At 42.9% G+C, this 20,611-nt stretch overlaps 1 protein-coding gene across 1 annotated transcript in view; it reads left to right on the top strand.

The window, feature by feature from the left end:
* Positions 1-76: 76 nt before the first annotated feature.
* HDLBP (high density lipoprotein binding protein) overlaps positions 77-20,611 on the top strand; it is a 59,613-nt gene continuing 39,078 nt past the window's right edge. The window contains exon 1 of the mRNA XM_056849376.1: positions 77-187. The gene's annotated coding sequence lies outside the window, so the exon portion shown is untranslated. The remainder of the gene's footprint in view (positions 188-20,611) is intronic.

Here is a 20,611-nt window from a genome sequence, read left to right as displayed (position 1 = left end):
GCGGCTGTGAACAAAGGCGCGTGCGCAACCACCCCTCTGGGTTGTCATAGTGACACGACAGGGCAATGGTGGTGGTGGGGAGGAGTTTCCATCGCTATTTTGGCGGGTCACGTACGGACCCTTTCCTTTACCAAGATGGCGGCAAGTCTCTCGTATTTGGCATAGCTGTGTTGTGAGCCCATACGAGGTAAGATCCTGCGTCTCGCACCATCGGGACAAAACGCAAAGAGCGGCCTGCTAGAATAACACACCGAATGATAATCATTTTGGTTTAGCTTTTAATGTAGCCAGAAGGAATTAACGGGATGGGGGCTGTGATCGGCGGAGCTCTGTGCTAACCGTTATTAGTAACTCTATGGTGTCTTCAGTTTCAATTGGCTTTCACGGAACACGTGGCTTCCCTGCGTTCTTTCGTACCATAGAGATGGTGGGAATGAGAGGTGTTAGCGCGATATACCGGATGCTGTTCCCTTTGTAGTGCCCCTGGTTAGATTCCTCACACAAAATCTCTCCCCTCCCCCATAAATGCACCCTTGACTATGTCAATTTCAAATAAATTGGGGCATTTGGGGGTAATATTTCTCCGTATGATCTAGACAGACGCACAGAAGCGGGAATGCCAGCAAATGTGTCTTTTCTCACCGTTAAATGCCAAGCTCTAAATTCCAAAATCCCGTCTTCTGCACAGCAGTTAAAGGCGCACGAACCTTCTGTAACCTGGCCATGGAATGTATTTACTTACAACATCTATGCCACCTCTTCAGCAGTGCTGTTTCAGGTAGCTCTGAGCAATAGCAACAAAAGGAACAATAACAGATATTAAAACATCGTGTTAACAATAACAATTTAGGCTGGCAGCAAACCAGTAAATAACAATAAACCTTTATAGGGACTCAGTTGCATAGAGCATAATTGCAGAGTCAATACCATTTTAGCTAGATAAGGCAGGGAATGTAGAATACCAGAAGCCATAAAATCTGTAGTAACATGTTAAAATGACCCACTAAAGGCGTGGTGAAAAATCAGTTAAAAGCAAATAGAACTGTTTTGACTTGGCACCTGTATGTCCAAAGAGTAGGTGCTAGCAGGAAGGCTATAAAGAGGGTGTGCATTCCATAAGTGGGGGGAGGGCTATTACCAGAAAAGCCTTGTTTCTGGTTGCTACCTGCTTCATATCTGTGGATGAGGGAACAGAGCTGGGCCTGAGAAGATCTTAACTGGTAAAGAGGGTGGCTCAGGAGGAGGCAGTTCTTCAGATACTCGTCCCAAGCTGCTTTGGGCTTTTTAGTCAAGTACCACTGCTTTAAATTTTGTCTGGAAGCAAACAGGACATACAGTGGATAAACGAGCAAAGGGTTCTTCAAACCCCAAGCCAAGGAGGGCTCTATCCTTGTGTCTTTCTGCAAACTATGCAAAGCTGAATTGTTCAAGAGAGCTATTTGCTCGGGTATCAGAGCTGCACTGTAACGATGTAGCTCAGAGAAAAGCCTGGGGAGGAGTGTTGGGGACTGTGGACCATACCACACTATATCTTGCTGTAGGCACTATCTGTTTCTGTAAGCAGGCTCTTACCATGTAATATTTGCTTTGGATGTTCCACTGTTGATTGTATTGATTTATCATATGTAATCCAGCTTGATTCCCAGTGAGAAAGGTAGACTATTAATAATGTAAATAAATAAATAGCATCACTGGGGTATTTCATGCTCTGTTAAAATTATTGACTATGTTGCTATTGGCGTGTTCCCACAGTGTTTTTTCTTCCCAATGTGCCGCATGTTATAGTTCGTATCTTGAATGTTCCAGCTATTTATTGAAGACTTAATTACTAAATGAGGCTATGTTTACATTTTGCAGTCGTAGATTAAAAAGTTACAAGATAACTGGCTAAAGAAAAGGAAGCACAGAGTAGGAATAAGCAGACTTTCTCCCCATGAATTAATAGTGAGAACTATCAATATTCTGTAATTAGACAAGTGCTGTTTAACTTCCTCAAAGTATTTAGAACCATGGGGAACAGCTAAGTATCTAAGAACTTATTAATTATAGTGACATCTCAAGTGAATTGTGGATTGCTCTAAAAGGATCTTCCCATACTTGGTGACTGAGCCCCTGCTCAGTCCATTGCCTGAGAGGTGGAGGGGAGGGAAGAATAGATCTCAATGCATTTTGATCTAGAATAAGTTCTTCATCAGAAGAAATTTCAAAAGAAGCTCCTGCAAAAAGCTTTCTGTGATGTCTCTTACTATCATTTCCCCGGATAAAGAGCTTGTTCTAGTCCTAAATTGGTTTAATCTTTGATAGAAGGATCTTGCTGTTCCACAGTCAAATGCACACCAAATTGGGAGTTAAACATTTGACTTGGTATAGCTTGTTAATAAACATATGTCATAGATTTATCTGAAATGTAATCGATGAGTATTTGATAGTGCTTTTTTTACTTTTATTTAGTGTGGTCTGCTTTATAACCAAGAATGGTTTTGAATAATTGTGTTCTTTCTAACCAGATAATTGAAATCATGTGTGTTGTTATCTTTCTGAGGTCAAAATACATCAGACATTTTTGCTTAGATACTTATTCTAGTCCTCAGTGCTTTCTGCTGCTTGTGAGCAATGCCAATCACTGTGTTGATAATACTGTGCATCAAATGAAAGAATGACTCTATTAAAATATCTCTACAACTTGTCAAGTACAAATAGATTATTCATGAGAAAGCCATTATTTCAGGCCAGGCTAGATCTTCTAGTAGTTTATGTCACCAGTTACAGTGCATTCCTAAGGAGAGTTACTCCAGTCTGAGCCCATTCATTTCAGTAGGTTTAGACTGGAGTAACTCTCCTTAGGAATGCACTGTTAGTGAAGCTATTCTTACCTCCCCCAGTTGGAGTATTACTTTCTTTCCCTGGACTAAGTTTGGTGTTAGCTAAAAATCTCTGCCAGTACAAGAATTCAGAGCCAGATACAGTAAACATATGTCACATCTGGCAATCTGGGACATATTATGGGTGAAACCTGTATTTCTCTGGAAATTTTCAAATCATCCAGGAGTCATAAGTCTCAGCCTAGATGGAGAAGGTAAGCTCTACCTGAGGTCAGTGGGGCATAAACATAAGTAAATTTTCATAGGAATGCATCTTACTAGTGAAAGAGCCATAAAACTTAGTCAAGATCCACAAAAATTAGCTTGGCTTCCTAGCATGCAATTATTTTTGATCGCCGCCAATATATCCCTTCTGCTGCTCAGAAAAGATTCCTGCTGTTTCTTGCAGCACAAGTGAGTTCTGCAGGGGAGATATGTGTACTACTGATGTCCTGTTCATCAGATGACTAAGAATACACATTTTGAGAGCTGTATGGTGAATTTCTGGAAGTATAAAACATTGGATTGTTCAGGAAAATATGGGCTATCGTCACTCCATGGACTAGAGTCTAGAGTTCCCAAAGTGGACAGTACCGCCCCCTGGAGCAAGGGGGCAGCAGGGGGGCGCTAGAGGTGGGCCCCTTCAACTGTGTTGTTTACTAATTTACAATAGATCAAGCTATGGCACCATGCTGGCAAATTTGGTGGAAACTATCAGAATTTTTTTTCCAGACTTTGAAGAGCTGGTACCACTGGATCAAGTTCATCAGTTTTGTTGAATACATTTCAACTAAAAAGTTTAAATTTGATTTTGAATAGATGTGCAATTAATTGTTACTGTTTTGAAATTTTATTGTTCTTATCATCCTTAGTGCGTCATGCAAACCCCTATTTTGAATAATGGTTTTGATAGGATAGGGGGTGCTGGGGTTGAGTTTGTGGAACCAAGGGGGTGGTGGCCTGAAAAGTTTGGGAACCACTGGACTAGACAATGGTAGCATTATATTAATGGGCACTGTGAATGGCATTTTGGACAGTTCAAAATGTATGCACATCCTCTTTCAGATGGGTTTGGTTAACACTTCCCAATCTAAACTCTTAGAGTTGATCACGAACAAGTTTGACAAGGAAGGATAACCTAAAGGCAGGAGCTCTGGAGTGGTACATGTCCTGCATGTAGACAGTCTGCTGGGAATAAAATGATTTACAGTTTGAAGAGAACATCTTTCTCTTTGGTTTTGATCTGTTTGCATACCTCACGTTTGTAAAGAATTTTTTTTTGCTGTCTTTGTTGATCTCAAGTGTGCTGTAATCACTGCAACAAGATGTTAAGGGCAAGAAACCGGATAAAAGTAACTGGTGTAAGTGGTAATAGTTATTTTCTGAATGTTAATGTACCTTACAAGACCAGTTCCCCAATAACCTCTGATTCAATGTGTTAAGTGTTAGGGTATATTAGGACACTTTTTATCAATGTGTGTTTTGAGAAAAGTATTGGGAGGGGCATCCTTCTCAGATAACTGAGTTAACAATAGGCCTTGAACACCAGAAACTGACATTTTAACTTTCAGGTTTTATAATGACAGTTAACAAATGCAGTTGTTATGGGCTATTTTCTCCAGGCTATTTACTGTTCATTTATATTCTTTAGATTGGCCATATTTAAGAAAACCCAAACAACCTTGATTTAAATAGGCTCCTTGTCATTGCTAGCTGGTCCATTTACCGTCCCTTAAATTTCTCATTGTGAAGTTTGGTTTTTTGTTACTGCACTGTCTGTCTGTCTTCCTTTCTGCCATCTCTGGCATGATCATTTTAAGTCCTGCTGTTGCTCCCACAAAAGATGCACACAAATATTCACAAGTGATGCGATTATCCTGAACATCTGATAATAGTAAGAGCAGACCATGAACAACATGTCTTATGAGGAGAAAACAGGAGTGAATTATGGCAAGTCAGTTTTAGTGAAGCTGTTGCAACCAAAGAACAGATAGGCAGGTAAAGACAGACCTTTTGCTTCCCCTGAAGTTTCTTTTCATTTTCCTCCCACAGAATGTGTTAGATCGTGATGTGCTAAACAGGCACATGTTATGACAGGTTATCTTCCCCCTGTGAAAACTGTTTGCAAACATGCTGTGATGGTTTCATGCATCCAGAAATTTCTGTTTTAAGAGCTCAAACAATAAGATACAATTAGGTCCTTCCAGGTATTTTCTCTCCAGCATGGACTTGGTGGCATATTCAGGTACATCTCATGTTGTAATTTGAAAATTGGCAAATACTTCCATAACTTCTCTGTAATACTGAAAAATATTTGAATGTATAACTGTACAGCATTGTGGTGATATGGTCTTCCCCATAGGATGTTGTAGCTATTCCAAGGAAAGTCCGTGACATGGCAGTCTGGAAGTTGAATGCAAGCACATGTACAATAATGAACCCACGTGTCTCTACACTGAGGAAAGCTTTAACTCACCTTTTGGAAGGAGAGCTCGAAGTACTGGTTGCTTCTTGAGGTAGAATCTGTATGGAAGAGTAAATGTGGTCTTGCTCTGGTTTTTAGCATTCAGTCAAAATGGCAAAGGCAGTTCCTATAAACAGTGATGACGTGGCCAAGTGAATGCTTCCTTGGTGCTGCTTCTCATGTCACGTGGACAACACTAGTTCCAAGCTGGTTCTGTTGGGAGCAGAAATGAGGAATAGGCCAGCAATTGTTGAAGACCCCTCTCAATAATGTGTTTTGTGTACCCACTTCCACTCAGTCCCCCCAAAATATGCTTGGAACTTCAAAAAGGGGTGGTGGTGGATGAGGTATCTCTTTACAAAAAAGGGGGGGGAGAGATCAACTAAAGTTAGTTTAGTGCAATGCGTCAGTGGTAGTATGTTCCCTGCCATGCCCCAGTTCAGTACTGTCAATATAGAAAGAATGGCCTTTCACATTTTTAACTATTAAATATCAATGGCAAACTTCTTGCAAATGTGATTCAAAGCATGTTTACTCCCAAACAAGTTCCAGTGAATTGTGGTATGTAGTTTTAGTATGATGTGCTTGTAATTGCTGTCCTAGTTCTCCAAAATATTCCCCAAGAATGTTATTGTCCAGTTTAAAAAAAACACCCCAAAACAAATTAAAACTATTAAAAGATGGCCAGATAGTTCATTAAGTTTGTAGTAAATGATCAACATCAAATTGGGAAGAGGGTAGCCAGCAGTGTTCTATAAGGGTTGGTGCTCCACCTGTTGACTTATTTGCTTTATTACGCTTATATCCTGCCCTCCCCAACAAAGCTGGACTTTCTAGTATCTTAATGATTTGGATAGAAAGAATAGACAGCGCACATTCCAAATTTGCAGCTGATATAACATCTGGAGGGTCTGAGAACAGGAAGATAAATTGTAGAGCTGGGTAGATAGCAACAGAAGGGAATTTTATTGTTGTGCTTCATATAGTGTTACATGTAGGAAAGAACCAACGTAAGGAAGGAGTAATAGGATAGTGCAGTAGTTTTAATGAGAAAGATTTACGTGTTAAACAACTAGATTCAAGTCCAGTAGCATCCTAGAGACCTACAAGGTTTTTGAGGTATAAGCTTTTGAGAGTCAAAGCTCCCTATGTCAGAGAAAGTGGATGGTAAACTGAAATCAAGACAACAATGTGGTGCAACATCACACAAGGCCCAAGCCATTTAAAGCAGTATCCATAGCAACATCATTAACCTGTTGAATAGGAGTAATAGTATGTTGTGCCTGGCCCTATTTGCTACTATTCACAGTTCAAGTAGGTAGTTGTCATATTTAGGGAATAAATGCACAGAGAAAATGAAGGCCCTGAAAGGTAAATTGGAGGGGGGAAATGCTGAAGAACTTGGTGGGTAGGTTTAGCTTGGAGAAAAGATAATGTAGTGGAGCAGTCACAGTCCCCAGATACTTTGAAGGATATCAGAAGAACTGTTGGCAGATGCAGTGGTTATGTAGTTCTTCGGTTACTTTATTTTCTTTACTTGATTGCTGACTGAAGAAGGTTTGCTTGAGCAGAACTAGAGAGGAGAGACAGCTGGTTCAAACATACCTCAGTGTGTTCCAACACAGACCGATTGCCACAAAGCCATAAATCAGTGTATTGTAAAGTCAGCATAGGCTTAATTACCTACGTGTATCTATATTTTTGTTTCTCCTGCCCCTTGACGTGATTGGGTTATGCGGAGAAGGCATCCCAGTGATTCGGGATTTTACTCTAGAGAGCACCTCCGAATACTGTTAAAATGCACGCACGTGGGCCCACAGGCGATTCTTACCGTGAGATCACGAAGTAGGCTTACTCCAAAGTAAGTCCCAGTGAACTCAACCGGCTGTGTTCCCCTAGCAGTGGGGCAGCCTGCTCCTATCCTGTTTTACTCGGCCCGAGAGGAACGGAGCCTATTCCCAAGAAAGCGTGCATAGGATTGTATTAGGGTTTGTTGTGTGTTAAGCGCCGTCAAGTCGCTTCCGACTCACGGCGACCCTATGAATGAAAGTCCTCCAAAATGTCCTGTCTTTGACAGCCTTGCTCAGATCTTGCAAATTGAAGGCTGTGGCTTCCTTCATTGAGTCAAGCTCTTTATTGAGGGTTTAGGGTCAAAGTAAACGTGCCTAGGATGTGGTCCTTTTCGGTAGAGGGAAGGGGGCCTCTCTGGAAGCCCCTGCCTGCTTCGTGGGGGGCAGAGCGGGGGGGGGTCCGCCGCAGCCCCAGCTCCAGCTCGTAGGCCGGGCCGGAGGCGCGCGGGCCGGGCCAGCGGGGCTCAGGAGGCGGAACGTCACGAAGCGCTCCTCGCAGCCTCGCGCTTGCTGGCGAGGTGGGCGTGGCCTTCCCGGGAAGGGAAAGGAAGGGGCCCGGCTCTTCTGACGTGTGAGCTTGGGATTGGCGGCCTCGCCCCCATATAGCAGACGGGAAGGTGCCTCGCAGCTTTTCCCGGGAGCGCTTCGGGGCTTTTCCAGCAGAGCGGGCTAAGCAGGCGCGGGCCGGAGTGAGTGCCGCATCTGGGGCGGTCGAGCGGGCCGGGGGGAGTCCGAGAGGCGACCGCCACGCGTGATGACGGGGGGGGGGGGGAGACACTGCAGGGAGGGCTGCCAAGCCCTGTCGCGGTTCTGGGGGGTGGGGTGGGGAGCGAGCTGGTTGCCGACGTGGAGGCGGCGAGAAGGCGCCCGAGCCGGTGTCCCGCCATGCCTTCTCCCGCCCAGCCGCTTTCCCCTTCCTCCGCCTGTCCGCCTCCTTTCCTTTGGACCGGAGGCCTGATCCGAGCGGAGCGCACGCTTGGCTTCTGGACTCCGCCATGGGGGGGGGAGAGAGAGAGAGGAGAGGGGGCGGGGGACCGATCGGGCTACGTGTCACAGGCGCGCACCAGCCGGATCCTCCTCCCCCTCCCGGCCAAGCTGCAAAACTTTGCACCAACTTTCCTGGCCGGGTTTTTCCTCCCCCTCCCCCCGTCCAACTAGCGGCGGAGGGAGGAAGAGAAGTTCCCTCCGGCCCGGGTGCGTTTGGGACTTTTGACGCCGAGGAACCTGGAGAGGAGGCTGGGGGGGGGGGGAAGGGAGCTCCCCCCCCGCCTGCGCTCCGCCCCCTCCCCGGAGTTCGGAGCAGCGCTCCTGTGGCTGGTGTGGGTATTGCAAGGGGGGGAGGTAAAGCGGGTGGGGGGCCGCGACGACGACTCCAGCGGAGACCTCTGGGGCGAGGACAATGGGGACAGCGGTGACGTTGTCGGAAGCTCAGGACGCCATCGCTAATCTCGGGCGGAGCCTGGCACCCATTGGCATCCCGCGCGAACAGGCCCTGCAATGAGAAGGACAACTTGCTGCGCGCTGCCGACTGTTCTGAAGTTTTGCACGGGCAGAGGTTATTGCAAGCTGTGCTTCTGCAGCCAGGGATTTTGAATCGTTCGTAGCACCCGTGCCATAAAATTCAAGAAAACCTCACTTTTTCTGTAGTAGCGTGGCTCACGAAAGCTCATACCCTACCAGGAAATATTTTTGTTAGTCTTTAAGGTGCTACTGGACTCTTGCCCTTTACTACTACTGCAGGCAGACTAACAGAGCTGTGGCTCACAAAAGCTCATACCCTACCAGAAAATATTCTTGTTAGTCTTTAAGGTGCTACTGGACTCTTGTCCTTTTCTGCTACTGCAGACAGACTAACAGCTGTGGCTCACGAAAGCTCATACCCTACCAGAAAATATTCTTGTTCGTCTTTGAGGTGCTACTGGACTCTTGCCCTTTTCTACTACTGCAGACAGACTAACAGAGCTGTGGCTCACGCAAGCTCATACCCTACCAGAAAATATTCTTGTTAGTCTTTGAGGTGCTACTGGACTCGTGCCCTTTTCTACTACTGCAGACAGACTAACACGGCTACCCACTGTGAATTCACTTTTTTGTGGTGGTGGGGAAGCATATGCTACTGGTCTCTTCGACATCAGCTTTGCCCGCAGTTGTTTTGGTAGTCTGTTGATACACCAGTGGCTTCCCAGTGAGACTGTGGTTCGCTGGGTGGTTGGGAGTTCTGTTAAGGTAGGGCCGGCCTTGTTGGCCTTGTTTCTCAGCACTTGTGGAAACAGTGATATGGCCATGAATAAAAGCAAGGCCCAAGGAAAGCAGGGAGGGAAGTTACAACAGCTCCTTTTCAGTTGTGTGAAAATGAGGGTGGTTGACTTAACAGAGCCAGTCTTGTCGAAGGCTTTCACGGTCAGAGTTCATTGGTTCTTGTAGGTTATCCGGGCTGTGTGACCGTGGCACTACTGGTGTATCAACAGACTACCAAAATAATTGCGGGCAAAGCTGATGTCAAAGATACCAGTAGCATATGCTTCCCCACCACCAAAAAAAGTGAGGTTTTCTTGAATTTTATGGCACGGGTGCTACGAACGAAAAATACCAAGACCACGGTCACACAGCCCGGATAACCTACAAGAACCAAAGAGCCAGTCTTATCACTCCAAATTGGGTTGTGTGCAGCATGGTGTTAATGTCTGTCATAGAGGCCTTGCTGTGCTTGAAGTTTTTGGGTGGGTGTAGTCTAGCAAGGGTGTGTGTGGCATCCTGAAAGAGCTATGGGTAAGTGGAGGGAAGTCTTTAACTTGCTCTTGCAAAGTCTTGCATGCGTTCGTGGCTGTACAAAGATCTAGGCTGTTTTTTTCTTTTGGGCTGTCAGTGGCCTAATCACAGAGTTGAAGGTGTGTTTGAGCTTTTGCAGAATTGGTAGGTCTCGCTTTTTAATATCACTGGATTTGATTTAGGGGCAAGAAGTTGTGTGGATTTCATTATAGCTTTTTGTGATAAATGTATAAGGTGGTGGTGGAACCAGTGCTTTGGTTGCAGATATGGAATCCATTAGAAGGCCTTTGCAAGAAGACTTTGGTGATGATCTTATGAAATAACATGTTGGGTGTTTTGGCTTGTGGCCTGTGCTGGAGCAGTCTTGCAAAATGTTTACAGTCTAGTATTCTGAGATTTTTGAGACTTGTAAAGCTATAATTTAGCTGTGTGTCAGAACCATTTCCCCCTTTTAAAGCTTAACCATTTTTAGCAAGTTTAAATTCTTAATATAGAGCTATCTAATCCTGATTTTACATACAGATTAGATTAGTAATGGTCACCTATCTTCTTAGGCTATTCAGTTCTGGGTGTCTTCAGATTAGTGGTGAATATATGTGTGTGTATGTGTGCGGATACTTGAAGTGTGTGGATATCGGCGTTACCATTCTTGTATGTGTAAAACTCAAGATGTACTAACTGTACAGATTAAAGTGTTTCTGTTGCTATTCAGAATGATTCTAAATGTTGCCATTCAAGAACAAAGCAGTAGATGGAAAAATATAATTATCTTGGTCTGTGGCACATGTAGAATTCAGTGGTGGAACCCAACTCTATTCATTCTGTACTGTTCCACTACAAATGTGTGTGCTGAGTGTTGCTTTTGTTTTGTCCAGTGGCTGTATCTTTTCTGTTTTCTCATATATATGTGTGTGTGTGTGTGTGTGTAGTTGTCAAGTCACATCTGACTTATGGCAACCGCTGGTGGGGTTTTCAAGGCAAGAGATGTTCAGAGGTGGTTTGCTGTTGCATGCCTCTGTGTCATGACCTTGGTATTCCTTGGAGGTTTCCCATCCAAATACTTGCCAGGATCGACCCTGCTTAGCTTCTGAGATCTGAGGAGATCAGACTAACTTGGGCTATCCAGGTCAGGACTCTCATATTAAGTTACACTTTTACAAGTGCAATCTTGCTGTTTTTGCCCAGCCCAAATCTAGTATGCTTGAATTGACAAATTATGCTGACTTGGGAACTGAGTACCTTGTGTCGATGGTGCACAATTTGGAAGGAATGGATTGAGTGAAGGTAGAAAGTCTTTCAACAGAGAACTGTAGTTCAGGAAACTACTCTGGACTCAGCTGATACTGGCAGACAACTTATTTTCTAGTCAAAAAAATGTCAAGTTAATAACAAGCTAATGTGAAACATGCCTTATTTAAGGGGTTAGGCTTGTGGCTGCTGAAGGCAAAGCAAAAGATAGCTTTCATCTTAACATCTTTAATAGCACTTTTAAGTATCCAGAGCGTTTTCCAGTTCTTAACCTATTTTGGAAGGCTACTATCCCTTTAAGGCTCTCCTTTCCCCTCCCCTTCTAAAGCTGTGAATGGTCGCTGGTACAGGCAATGCTGAGGTGGCATTTGTGAAAATTACACTCTGCTCTCTGCTGACACTGATACTCTGCAGGATACTTCTGAAGAGTGTGTGTGTTTTTCTAAATTACAGAATGGTTGGGAAATGTTCCTGCACTCTCCTAGATATGAATATGTACTCATTTTTAAATTGACTTTGAGGGGACAACGACAAAATGACCAGAATTTAGTTAATGCTTGCATTTAAGTACTTAAAATCTTTTTTTACAATTTGTCAACACCGAACAATCATCATTCCCACACTCCGTTCTCACCTGATGGCTCATTCCATATCTGTGTTTATGTTGTCATTATTGAGAACAAATTGTATATTTTCACTCATATATTTTGCAGAATGGTGTACACTTGAAGAGCATTTTGGCAGTGTATAGTCCTGTAATAATTTATTTAATGTACGAATGGGTTCTTTTTTTGCACAAGCACATCCATCATAAGCATCATAGAAGTTGGTTATATCCATTCATCTATTTTTTAAAGGCTTATAAGCTTTCCAGAGTTGAGCAATCACCAGTTTCTTATTACTGCAGGAAAGTTTTTCTTCCTCGCTATAAAGAGCATTGTGAAAGGACGAAATTCCAACAGGAAATTTCTCCTCTTTTTTTTTTTTTTTATGAACCTCTACTCAGAAATTCTAGACAAGAGGTGCCCACCAGGTGTGTGAATACATTTCCCATTTTCGGTATTGAAACCGGTACTAGTTAGAGAGCCTTGTTCATAAACAACATTGCAGCCTTTTTAAAACAATTTGATTTAAGATAAGGAGGTTCTTGCAGGGAAACTTGTTCAAATGGCTGACCATTCTTCTGGGATTGGTTGCCCAAATGACCAAAAGCTTCTTGCTAATATTTAAGTGGGTGTGTGTTTTTCTTTTGGTCTTGTTTTTCGGTTAAAGGAAACTTCTGCCTTTACTGCACCTGTTGTAAGTTTCCTCCTTTATGGTATGTGTTCATGTGAGAAGTGAAATACTAGTGGTGTGTACGTAGGGTATTTTGAGCATTGTTTACCAAAGTTGAAAAGTCAAACCTGGGGAAAGGGCAGACAGGGCAACTGTGTTAAGTTCATGGAACAAAGCCTGATCCTATGCCTACTTAAGCATTATCTGCAGAGGTTCTGAGTTGGTATATAGCCATCTGGGGCTACTTGGAGGGCTGACTGAAGTGCATAGCAAAGTAAAAAGTGTTGCAGATAATAAGTTTTGGAGTATCAGCACTGGCTAGATTCAAAGAGAAGTGACAGTTTGCAGAGAAAAGAGAGCAGTGGCTTTCTAGAACAGAGATGGGCACATTCTCCAAGATCAGTTACTTCACTGTTGATGTGATGGTATTGCCTTGCCCTGCTGTTGGGCTCAATCACCCTATCAGCATAGAAAGTATTAGAAGGCTGGACTCTAAGATGAAACCTGATAGGTGGAATTGGAAGGCCTATGAGATTGCACAAAAGAACATATTCTGTGACACAACTTCCTTGGTGGATATTGAAAACAAATCAGTAAAGATTTCAGAAAATAGCTTTAGCAAGTCCAAATCCTAGTATGAACAGCTAAGGCTTGTAAAAACCTTATTAATCAAATCTTTTGCTTGACTTTAGTTGTGGTTGTTTAAAAAACCCTAAAGATATACATGTTGGTATCGTCGTGGAAGGCTAAAGTTTCTATTCAGAAGAGCCACATGCAAAATAAAATCCTCATGTAGCACACTACCTTAGTTACTGTTTCTTGTCATCCCCCCCCCCCTGCTGCCGCCAGCCCCTAAGCCCTGTGTTGCTACTAGTTTTACTGGAGGGATGTCTGGAATAGAGGTAGGCCACGCAAGTCTCAGTGCTACCTATATGTATCCTTCTAGCCATGGAATTGACAGCTGAAGGGCCAGCTTGCATTAGGGGCTGGATTTAACCCTGGTGGCTTTCAGTGGCCGGACATAACTTACCTTTGCTTCTCTGTGCTCTGCTTCCTAAAAGCTACCTGAGAGGTTCTTTTACTAACCTTAGGCAAACCTATTGTTCCTCCCCAGCCCACAAATCTCAAAGAACCTCTGAATCCTCTTCTGATGCTTTGGTTTTCCCATCACCACTTTGCTTAGTTGGAGCTCAGGAAAAAAGTGAGTTTGTGAGGAAAAGGCAGGGGAAGTGACTTGTTTGAACCGCCCTGGAGCCTATTGCTTAATAAAGTTTGATATATGCAATGGCGACGTAGGTATTCAATGTTTTCAAAGTGAGCAGGTGGATGCGGTTCAGAAATTAGGTACTTCATAAAGGAAATAACATTTTTGGAAGGGAAATAGGCTGTTTTAATTACAGGTAAATTGGTAAGATGGTGACAGACAAGACTGTTGAGTTATGCCTGGATGCTACCATTACAGATCATGGGTTTGACTGAGGGTCAGATTAGGCCACAAGGATGCAGTCACCATTTTAAAGTGATTTTAAAATGGTGTGAGGATTGGGCCTACAGTGCAGCTGGCTGAGGGGCTCTTCTGTGGTTCCCCCACACCATATCAAGTGCTGAAACGGCTGCTCACCCCCCACCCCCACAGCTGTTTTGGCATTTGAAAGGCTTGGGAGGGGGAGCAAGAGCAGTATGCCATGTTCTTGCACCATTTACAAATCATTTTAAAATGGTGATGGCATCCTTGTGGCGGTCACATCTATTTCATCCCTAAATGCGTCTCCATACAGGGAAAAGAATCCTGAACATCCCCCTCCCCTATTTTTAAAAATGTTTTTAAGAATATTCTATTTTGAGCCCTTTTTACTTGTAATCCGAAGTAGTTCTGTCCAAACCTTAGTTTTACCCATATATCTACTGGTTCAGGAGCTTATACCAGAGATGATTGTATGAGAGGCTCCATTTCGTCATGTGGCAAAGCTGTTATCTGCTTTTACGTCTGTCTTTATTGTTGGCCATTGATGCAACATGGCACATTAGAGATTATCATAAGCAAAATAAAGGCAGGTCCTGTCTGGAGGAGTTCACAATCAAAGTTTCATTTTCATATGTAACTTATTGTCTCTGAAGTGTTTTGGGAATTTTTCCTCTGACCATCTTAAAGAACTGTGTAGTACATTTTTCAAATTTCTGCAAAGAAATGGTAGTGAGAGTATTTTGAAGCTTACCCTGCAGCGGAAGTTATTCCAGAGGACAGATGAAAGCTCTGTCAGAGTTAGGATTGTAAGAAACTATATCAGTTGTATGTGAAAGGAAGGCAGCAACAGTTACAATAGTGAGTGTAGAGAGTGAGGGAATGGAAATGCTCATTGTGTTTGACCTTGTGCTAATCAGCAGGACATTGAGGTGTTCATGTGTACAGTTTCAGACCCTTTTGCAGGACTTTTAATTATATATAATGGCTTCTATTAATAGAACTGCAAACCGTTTAAACTGAAATAGATTAAAATGGCACATGATTCGCTTTTGCTCTCTGAAAACGCTGATCTTACTGAAAATTCAAATCATGGCTAGACATGCATGTGTGCATGCTTATTTTATTTTTCAGCACACAATTTTTTGGAAAGAACAGGAGTCTATTGGTTGCTAGAGGGTATGTTGAAAAGCGTGTTAAATACTTTGCCTTATTCAGTTCCCCATTAAGAGTTTGAGATTATACAGGTTTCATATTAGCTGTTTTTCCCCACTTATATGGGGCCAGACATGCAAAAAAATTGTTGCTTCCAGCTTCCTTTATGAGGGCTCTTGGTGCTACAGTCATTCAACGTTTGTGTGTGTGCACCCACCTGAATCTATCCAGCCCTTACTCCAAGAAGCACCGGGTGACATATGTAATGCTTCTGCCTCTTAATTTTATCTTCTCAACAATCCTGTGAGGTTGGAGAGGCTGAGAGAGTGATTGGTCTAAAGTTGCCCAATATGTTACATGGCAAGCAGGGATTTGAACCCAGGTCTCTCATATTTATTTATGCTTTCCTCCCCAGTGGAGACCCGAAGCAACTTACCAACATCATTCTCTCCTTCAATTTTATTTTCATAGCAACCCTATTAGGTAGATTACGTTGAGAGAGAGAGCGACATGTTCTAGGTCCCTGAGTGAACTTCTATAGCAGTGGGGATTTGAACCTGGTTCTTCCGGATCGTAGTCTAGCACTCTAACCACTACACCATGCAGACTCTCTGACACTGTGGCCACTGATTCCTCTTTGTTTTTGTGTTGGTGGTTCACCTTAAGAGAATGGTAAATCTAGTGCAAGGTAGACTTGAGGGTCTCCAGCACAGAATACTCAAAACTATTGCCTCCTATTCCTTTCTGCACACAGGCAGTCTTTTGTCCACTCTTGTATCCTAATACCCTTGCAGAGACGGAAGAGGAAAGAAGGACAATCTTTCCGGTTTTCCCTCGTCATTGCCCCCCTTACCTACCCATGTGCTTTCTCTGTGAGGGGTCCCCCAACTCCCCGCAGTGCCTTTGGGGGACTCAGAATGATGCTGAGGCAAGATGAAAGCACGGGAAAGATAAAAGTTAGTGTAACAGCAGTAGGATATAGGTATTTATCACCTGTATCATGTGACTCTGGGAGCCTCTTTTTTATTCACATAATTGGAAGGTCATGTGCATATTATGTTTTTGTTCTTATCTGCCGTGAATGAAACCAAGATATTCTGTTATACAAGTGCCACTGAAATTGTGAAATAGTATTCTTGCAATCATTTGTGTGGGGCTTGTATCTGAAAATATATTTACACTTCCATAAATATGCCAAATAGCACTATTGTATATACTAGCTTGATTTATTCTGTTACAGCATTAAAAGAAGTTTGGGTTTGACAAGAAAGTACTGTATATATTTTTCCTTAATATTTTTCTGTTTCTGGGGAAATGTTTTCCCTGTGACCTCAGAATTTTTAGAAATACTGTATTTCTAAGAATGATTTAAATCAATTTATCTAGTAATTAAATCTTTCTTTAAAGGTTATTTCATGTAGATTTATATCATTCCATCCTGCATGCTTTGGGTTTTTGGCCATGCTTAGGTACATTTAAGATTACGGTAAATGTTTTCATCTGAGGAGCGGAAGACATCCTGCTATGCTTGGGTACTCCCATCTCTCGTAATCCCTGGAGGAAGGGAATAGGGAAGAGGGTGTTGCCCTGCCTGCTTTAGTTCTTTTTTTCCTCTTCAAGAGTGCATGTCTTAGAAAACTCTGATTGCTTTTCCTCATAGAGCTCTTAGGTTGCTAGATTTCCTTGTGTGTTTTTCTAGTCTCCACTCTTCAGTACTAATGTTTTGGTCATGATACTAACACATTTATAAAGTAGCAGTGTGGGCCTCTATTTATATTTATTAGACGCTAACAATGGACTGTGCTGACATGGTCTTTGGCCAGTGGGTCTTTAAACAAGTAGTCTAATCTCTTCCCTGAGTAGCTGGCTGTTGGTGTCTTTCTCTCCTGGAAGTGGGCTTGTAATATCCCAAGCATAGCAGGATATCATCCTCTCCTCAAATGAGAACGGAATACTGGACTTACTATGAAGCTCCTTACTATTTAAGAAAAAGGAGGATATCCTGGATCCACCCATGTTTTTATGGGGTTTCTCTTGTTTCTATGCTTGTTCAACCACTTGCCCAGGGGCTTCTAATTATGCTTCTAATATGCATACATTGCATTGTACTTGAAAAAAAATCTTATTGTCTTTGCCTTGTGCTAGGCTGAGGTCGTTGCTGTTCAAAGACTGTAGTTAAGGTTTTCTTGGGTTTTGGTTCCATCGATTCCCCCCTCCCCCGATGTTATTTAGGCTTTTTTTTTCTTGGACTTTTGTGACCACAATGAGGGCTTTCTGATGGTTCCCTGACTAGGTTGGCTGCAGTTGATAATGCTGCAGCTTCAATTGCAGAAGCTAGGTTATGCACAAGAAACTATTTTAACACTTACTGTCCCTTGAAAGGCATCATCTTAACAGTATGTAATAATTTCTAGTTTTTGCATCCTGTCATTAGGAGCAAGTAAGTTACAAGTGGAAGAGTTTCTGGATTTCTTGCAGTCTGGCCTTGAGAAAGTACCACACTTTGAAATTCGGGGTGGGGGGTTCAGGTAGGTATTCCAACCATTCTTGGAGTGAAACGGGGTAGAAGTTTTCCCCAACATTCACATGTTAAAACAGTTCCTTAATGTGTAATCTTTTGAACTCCCTTACAATTCATAGGTTATCCACATGGGATTTAAACTTGGCTTTATCAGGACTTTTTAAGATGAGGGTTAAACCACTTAGGGTCCTGACATTTAAGATGGCTTTCGTTGTTGGCTTTATGTCAGCCTGTAGATTTTCAGAGTTGAATGTTCTTTACATAAACAAAGATCTGGGTATTTTCCACTAGGAAAAAATGGTCCTCAGCACCAACACAACCTTCATTCCAAAGACTAATTTTCTTATTCACAGGACTGAGGGAATTGTTTTGCCAATACTGTATGCCATTGCCTTCCATCCTTGAGAATGACAGTGGTACTGTTTGGACCTTAAGAGTGTTGATGTTTTTGTATGTCCAGAACTAAGGACCTGAGTCACTTTCATCTTATTCAGAAATGGCATGTAGGATTTCAGTGGTGACAGGTGGATTAGGGGGTACAAAACTCTTACCTACCGGTTCAGACTGTTGGAACCCCAAAGGCAGGGTTTGTGAGAGACCTCTGCGATACATAGAACTTTCCTTTCAGTGGGTACTGTTTGTGGCATAATTACTTAGAAGTTGGTGCACACCTTTAATAGAAATTATTGCATAAATACCTTCACCTTGGCCCATACCACAGATAGCCCTACCCCTGAAGCACAATAGAGAAAATTTGCCATTAATTTTCATTCATTGGTAGTTCTTTAGTGGGGCAGCCTGTTCCCATCATGAAGGTAGACTCTGAGTGTGGTATTTGAGGATCAAGGACCGAGAATGGAGATGTTAATCTTTTAAAAATTGCAATAGCCATGCACAATTGATCTACTTCATGGAGCTCTATCAGCTGCCTGTTGCTTTATATACATATTAAGTGTGAATAGCCATCAGAATTGGCCCACTATTAAATGCTGTGTCTTCTGCTTTTCTAGAATTTTGCTTTTTACCTCTCAGGCCCTCCCGATCGTCAACTTCTTCTACTTTGCTTCACCTTACCCAGTGCCTGATGAAACTTGTTGCAGAACACCACGCTGACCCATGAGCTCTGTTCCGCTTTGGGTCCTCCAAGATGTCAAGACACTCAATGGCTGTCCTAGGTGTCTACCCAGCAGTGCACTACTCTCCTGAGCCCGCCCAATGCCTAGAGAGGTTCCTTCCTTCTCTGTGGGTATATATGCTGCCACCAGCTGGCCAGTTAGAATATTTCCCACTAAGAGGGCTAGCACTTCATCCATGCGTCTGTTAACAGGCTCTGCCTAGGGCCTGTGCTGTCTCTTGTTTTTGCTGTGGCAAGCTTTCTCAGGGATAGCTTACCATACTTTTGGACTCATGGGGATCTAATGATCTATTGACCACCTGCCTCCCTCTCCCTGGCATATTTCTAGTAATGCATTCTAGTGAGGCATGTTATAGTTATAAAGAACAAATTTTCAGCTTTCAAAATAGTAAGACATTTATTTAAAAGAACATGTCCACACACATACTTTGCACAGCAATGTATCAAGCAAAGTTACAATGTAAAGGTGCATACATGCATTCCTCTGTTCCTGCTCTAGCATACCCTGACAGTTGTTATTCTAGGATAGTCTCTTTCCTATTAAAGTAACAGAACTTACATTGAGCTTTTGTCTGGGATGCCTGCCCTTTGTTAGCTTCATGTGGTAATGGCGGCCATCCAGATGGACTCAACTGCAATGGACCTTGCAAAAGAACCCATAAAAATTGACTACATTCCACTTGGATCCAGGGAGTCTATTAACTCTCTCTGCCCAACCCACTGTGAATCAGTCTTCCTGTCCTTCCCAGAAAGAGATACCATATAGCTTTTGCCATCTCCAAGTCTCTGTCTCCTGCTAGGCATCACGTTCTTGCCAGGGTGTGAGATGGCCCTTTGTTCTCTGCTGGCTAGAGACCTTTGTATAACCAAGCTTTAAATACTTTGAGAGAGCCATCAATGGGATGGGGGTGTTTGAAAACAATTAACCACTGCCCTGTTTCCTGGCCTTGCACCAACAGAGAAGCTCTTAGAATGAATGGGGGGGGGGGTTGTAGCCCCAAAACTCTCAATAATGTGATGTAGCCCAAAGTGCAGTACTTTTCTCCACAAAACTTGCTGCGTTTTTTCTGGCTTCAGCAACATGGTGCAGTATTTGAGACTGCAGTTTTATTGTGTAAACCTCTGAAAGAGCTGTTTCTCCAGTTCGAACAACTGCCTCTGTATCATTGCCTTGGGGACCCTATTTGGATGGAAAGGTGGCATAGAAATTTTAAAATAAATATACAGGGGGCATTTGTTTCTCCTTTTTTTGTATCTTGTGTTTCTAATTCTTCATCTTCACCCTGCTGACAATCAATTTGCTGCCATCATAGGTTGTAGGGACCATATCACTTCAGTCTTGGCCAACCTATACTGGCTTCCAGTGTGTTTCCAGGCACAATTCAAGGTGCTGGTTTTGACCATCAAAGCCCTATATGGTTTGGGAACAGCAGACCTGAAGCACCTCCTAATCCCTTATGAACCTGCCTGACCTTTACAAGTCTTCTTTAGAAGCCCTGCTTTGGGTGCCCCCACTGACTGAGGTTAGGCAGGTAGCAACCTGGGAGAGGGCCTTCTTGATGATGGCCCCAAAGTTCTGGAACTCTCCCCCATGGGAGATTCAACAGTCTCCTACTGTTGCCATCTTCTGCCAGTGGGTGAAGCCAATGGGTTTCATCTTGCCATTCGATCAATGATCCCTCCTTCCTAAACAATGCTTCATGTTTTGTAAGCATTTTACCTGTTTTATATGTATTTTAGCTCTGTTTTTTAACTCTTTCTAAAGTTGTTTTAATGAGGTATGTTTGGGAGGGTTTATTTTAATGGTTTTATAATGTGTTTTATCATATATGTTTTAAATTGTTAGCCACCTTAGCGGCCTTTGTAAGGGG

This window comes from Euleptes europaea, chromosome 5, assembly GCF_029931775.1.
Source record: "Euleptes europaea isolate rEulEur1 chromosome 5, rEulEur1.hap1, whole genome shotgun sequence".
Lineage (NCBI taxonomy): Eukaryota > Metazoa > Chordata > Lepidosauria > Squamata > Sphaerodactylidae > Euleptes > Euleptes europaea.
The sequence above is the reverse complement of the archived record's forward strand: the minus strand, read 5'-3'. Positions and strand labels throughout refer to the sequence as shown.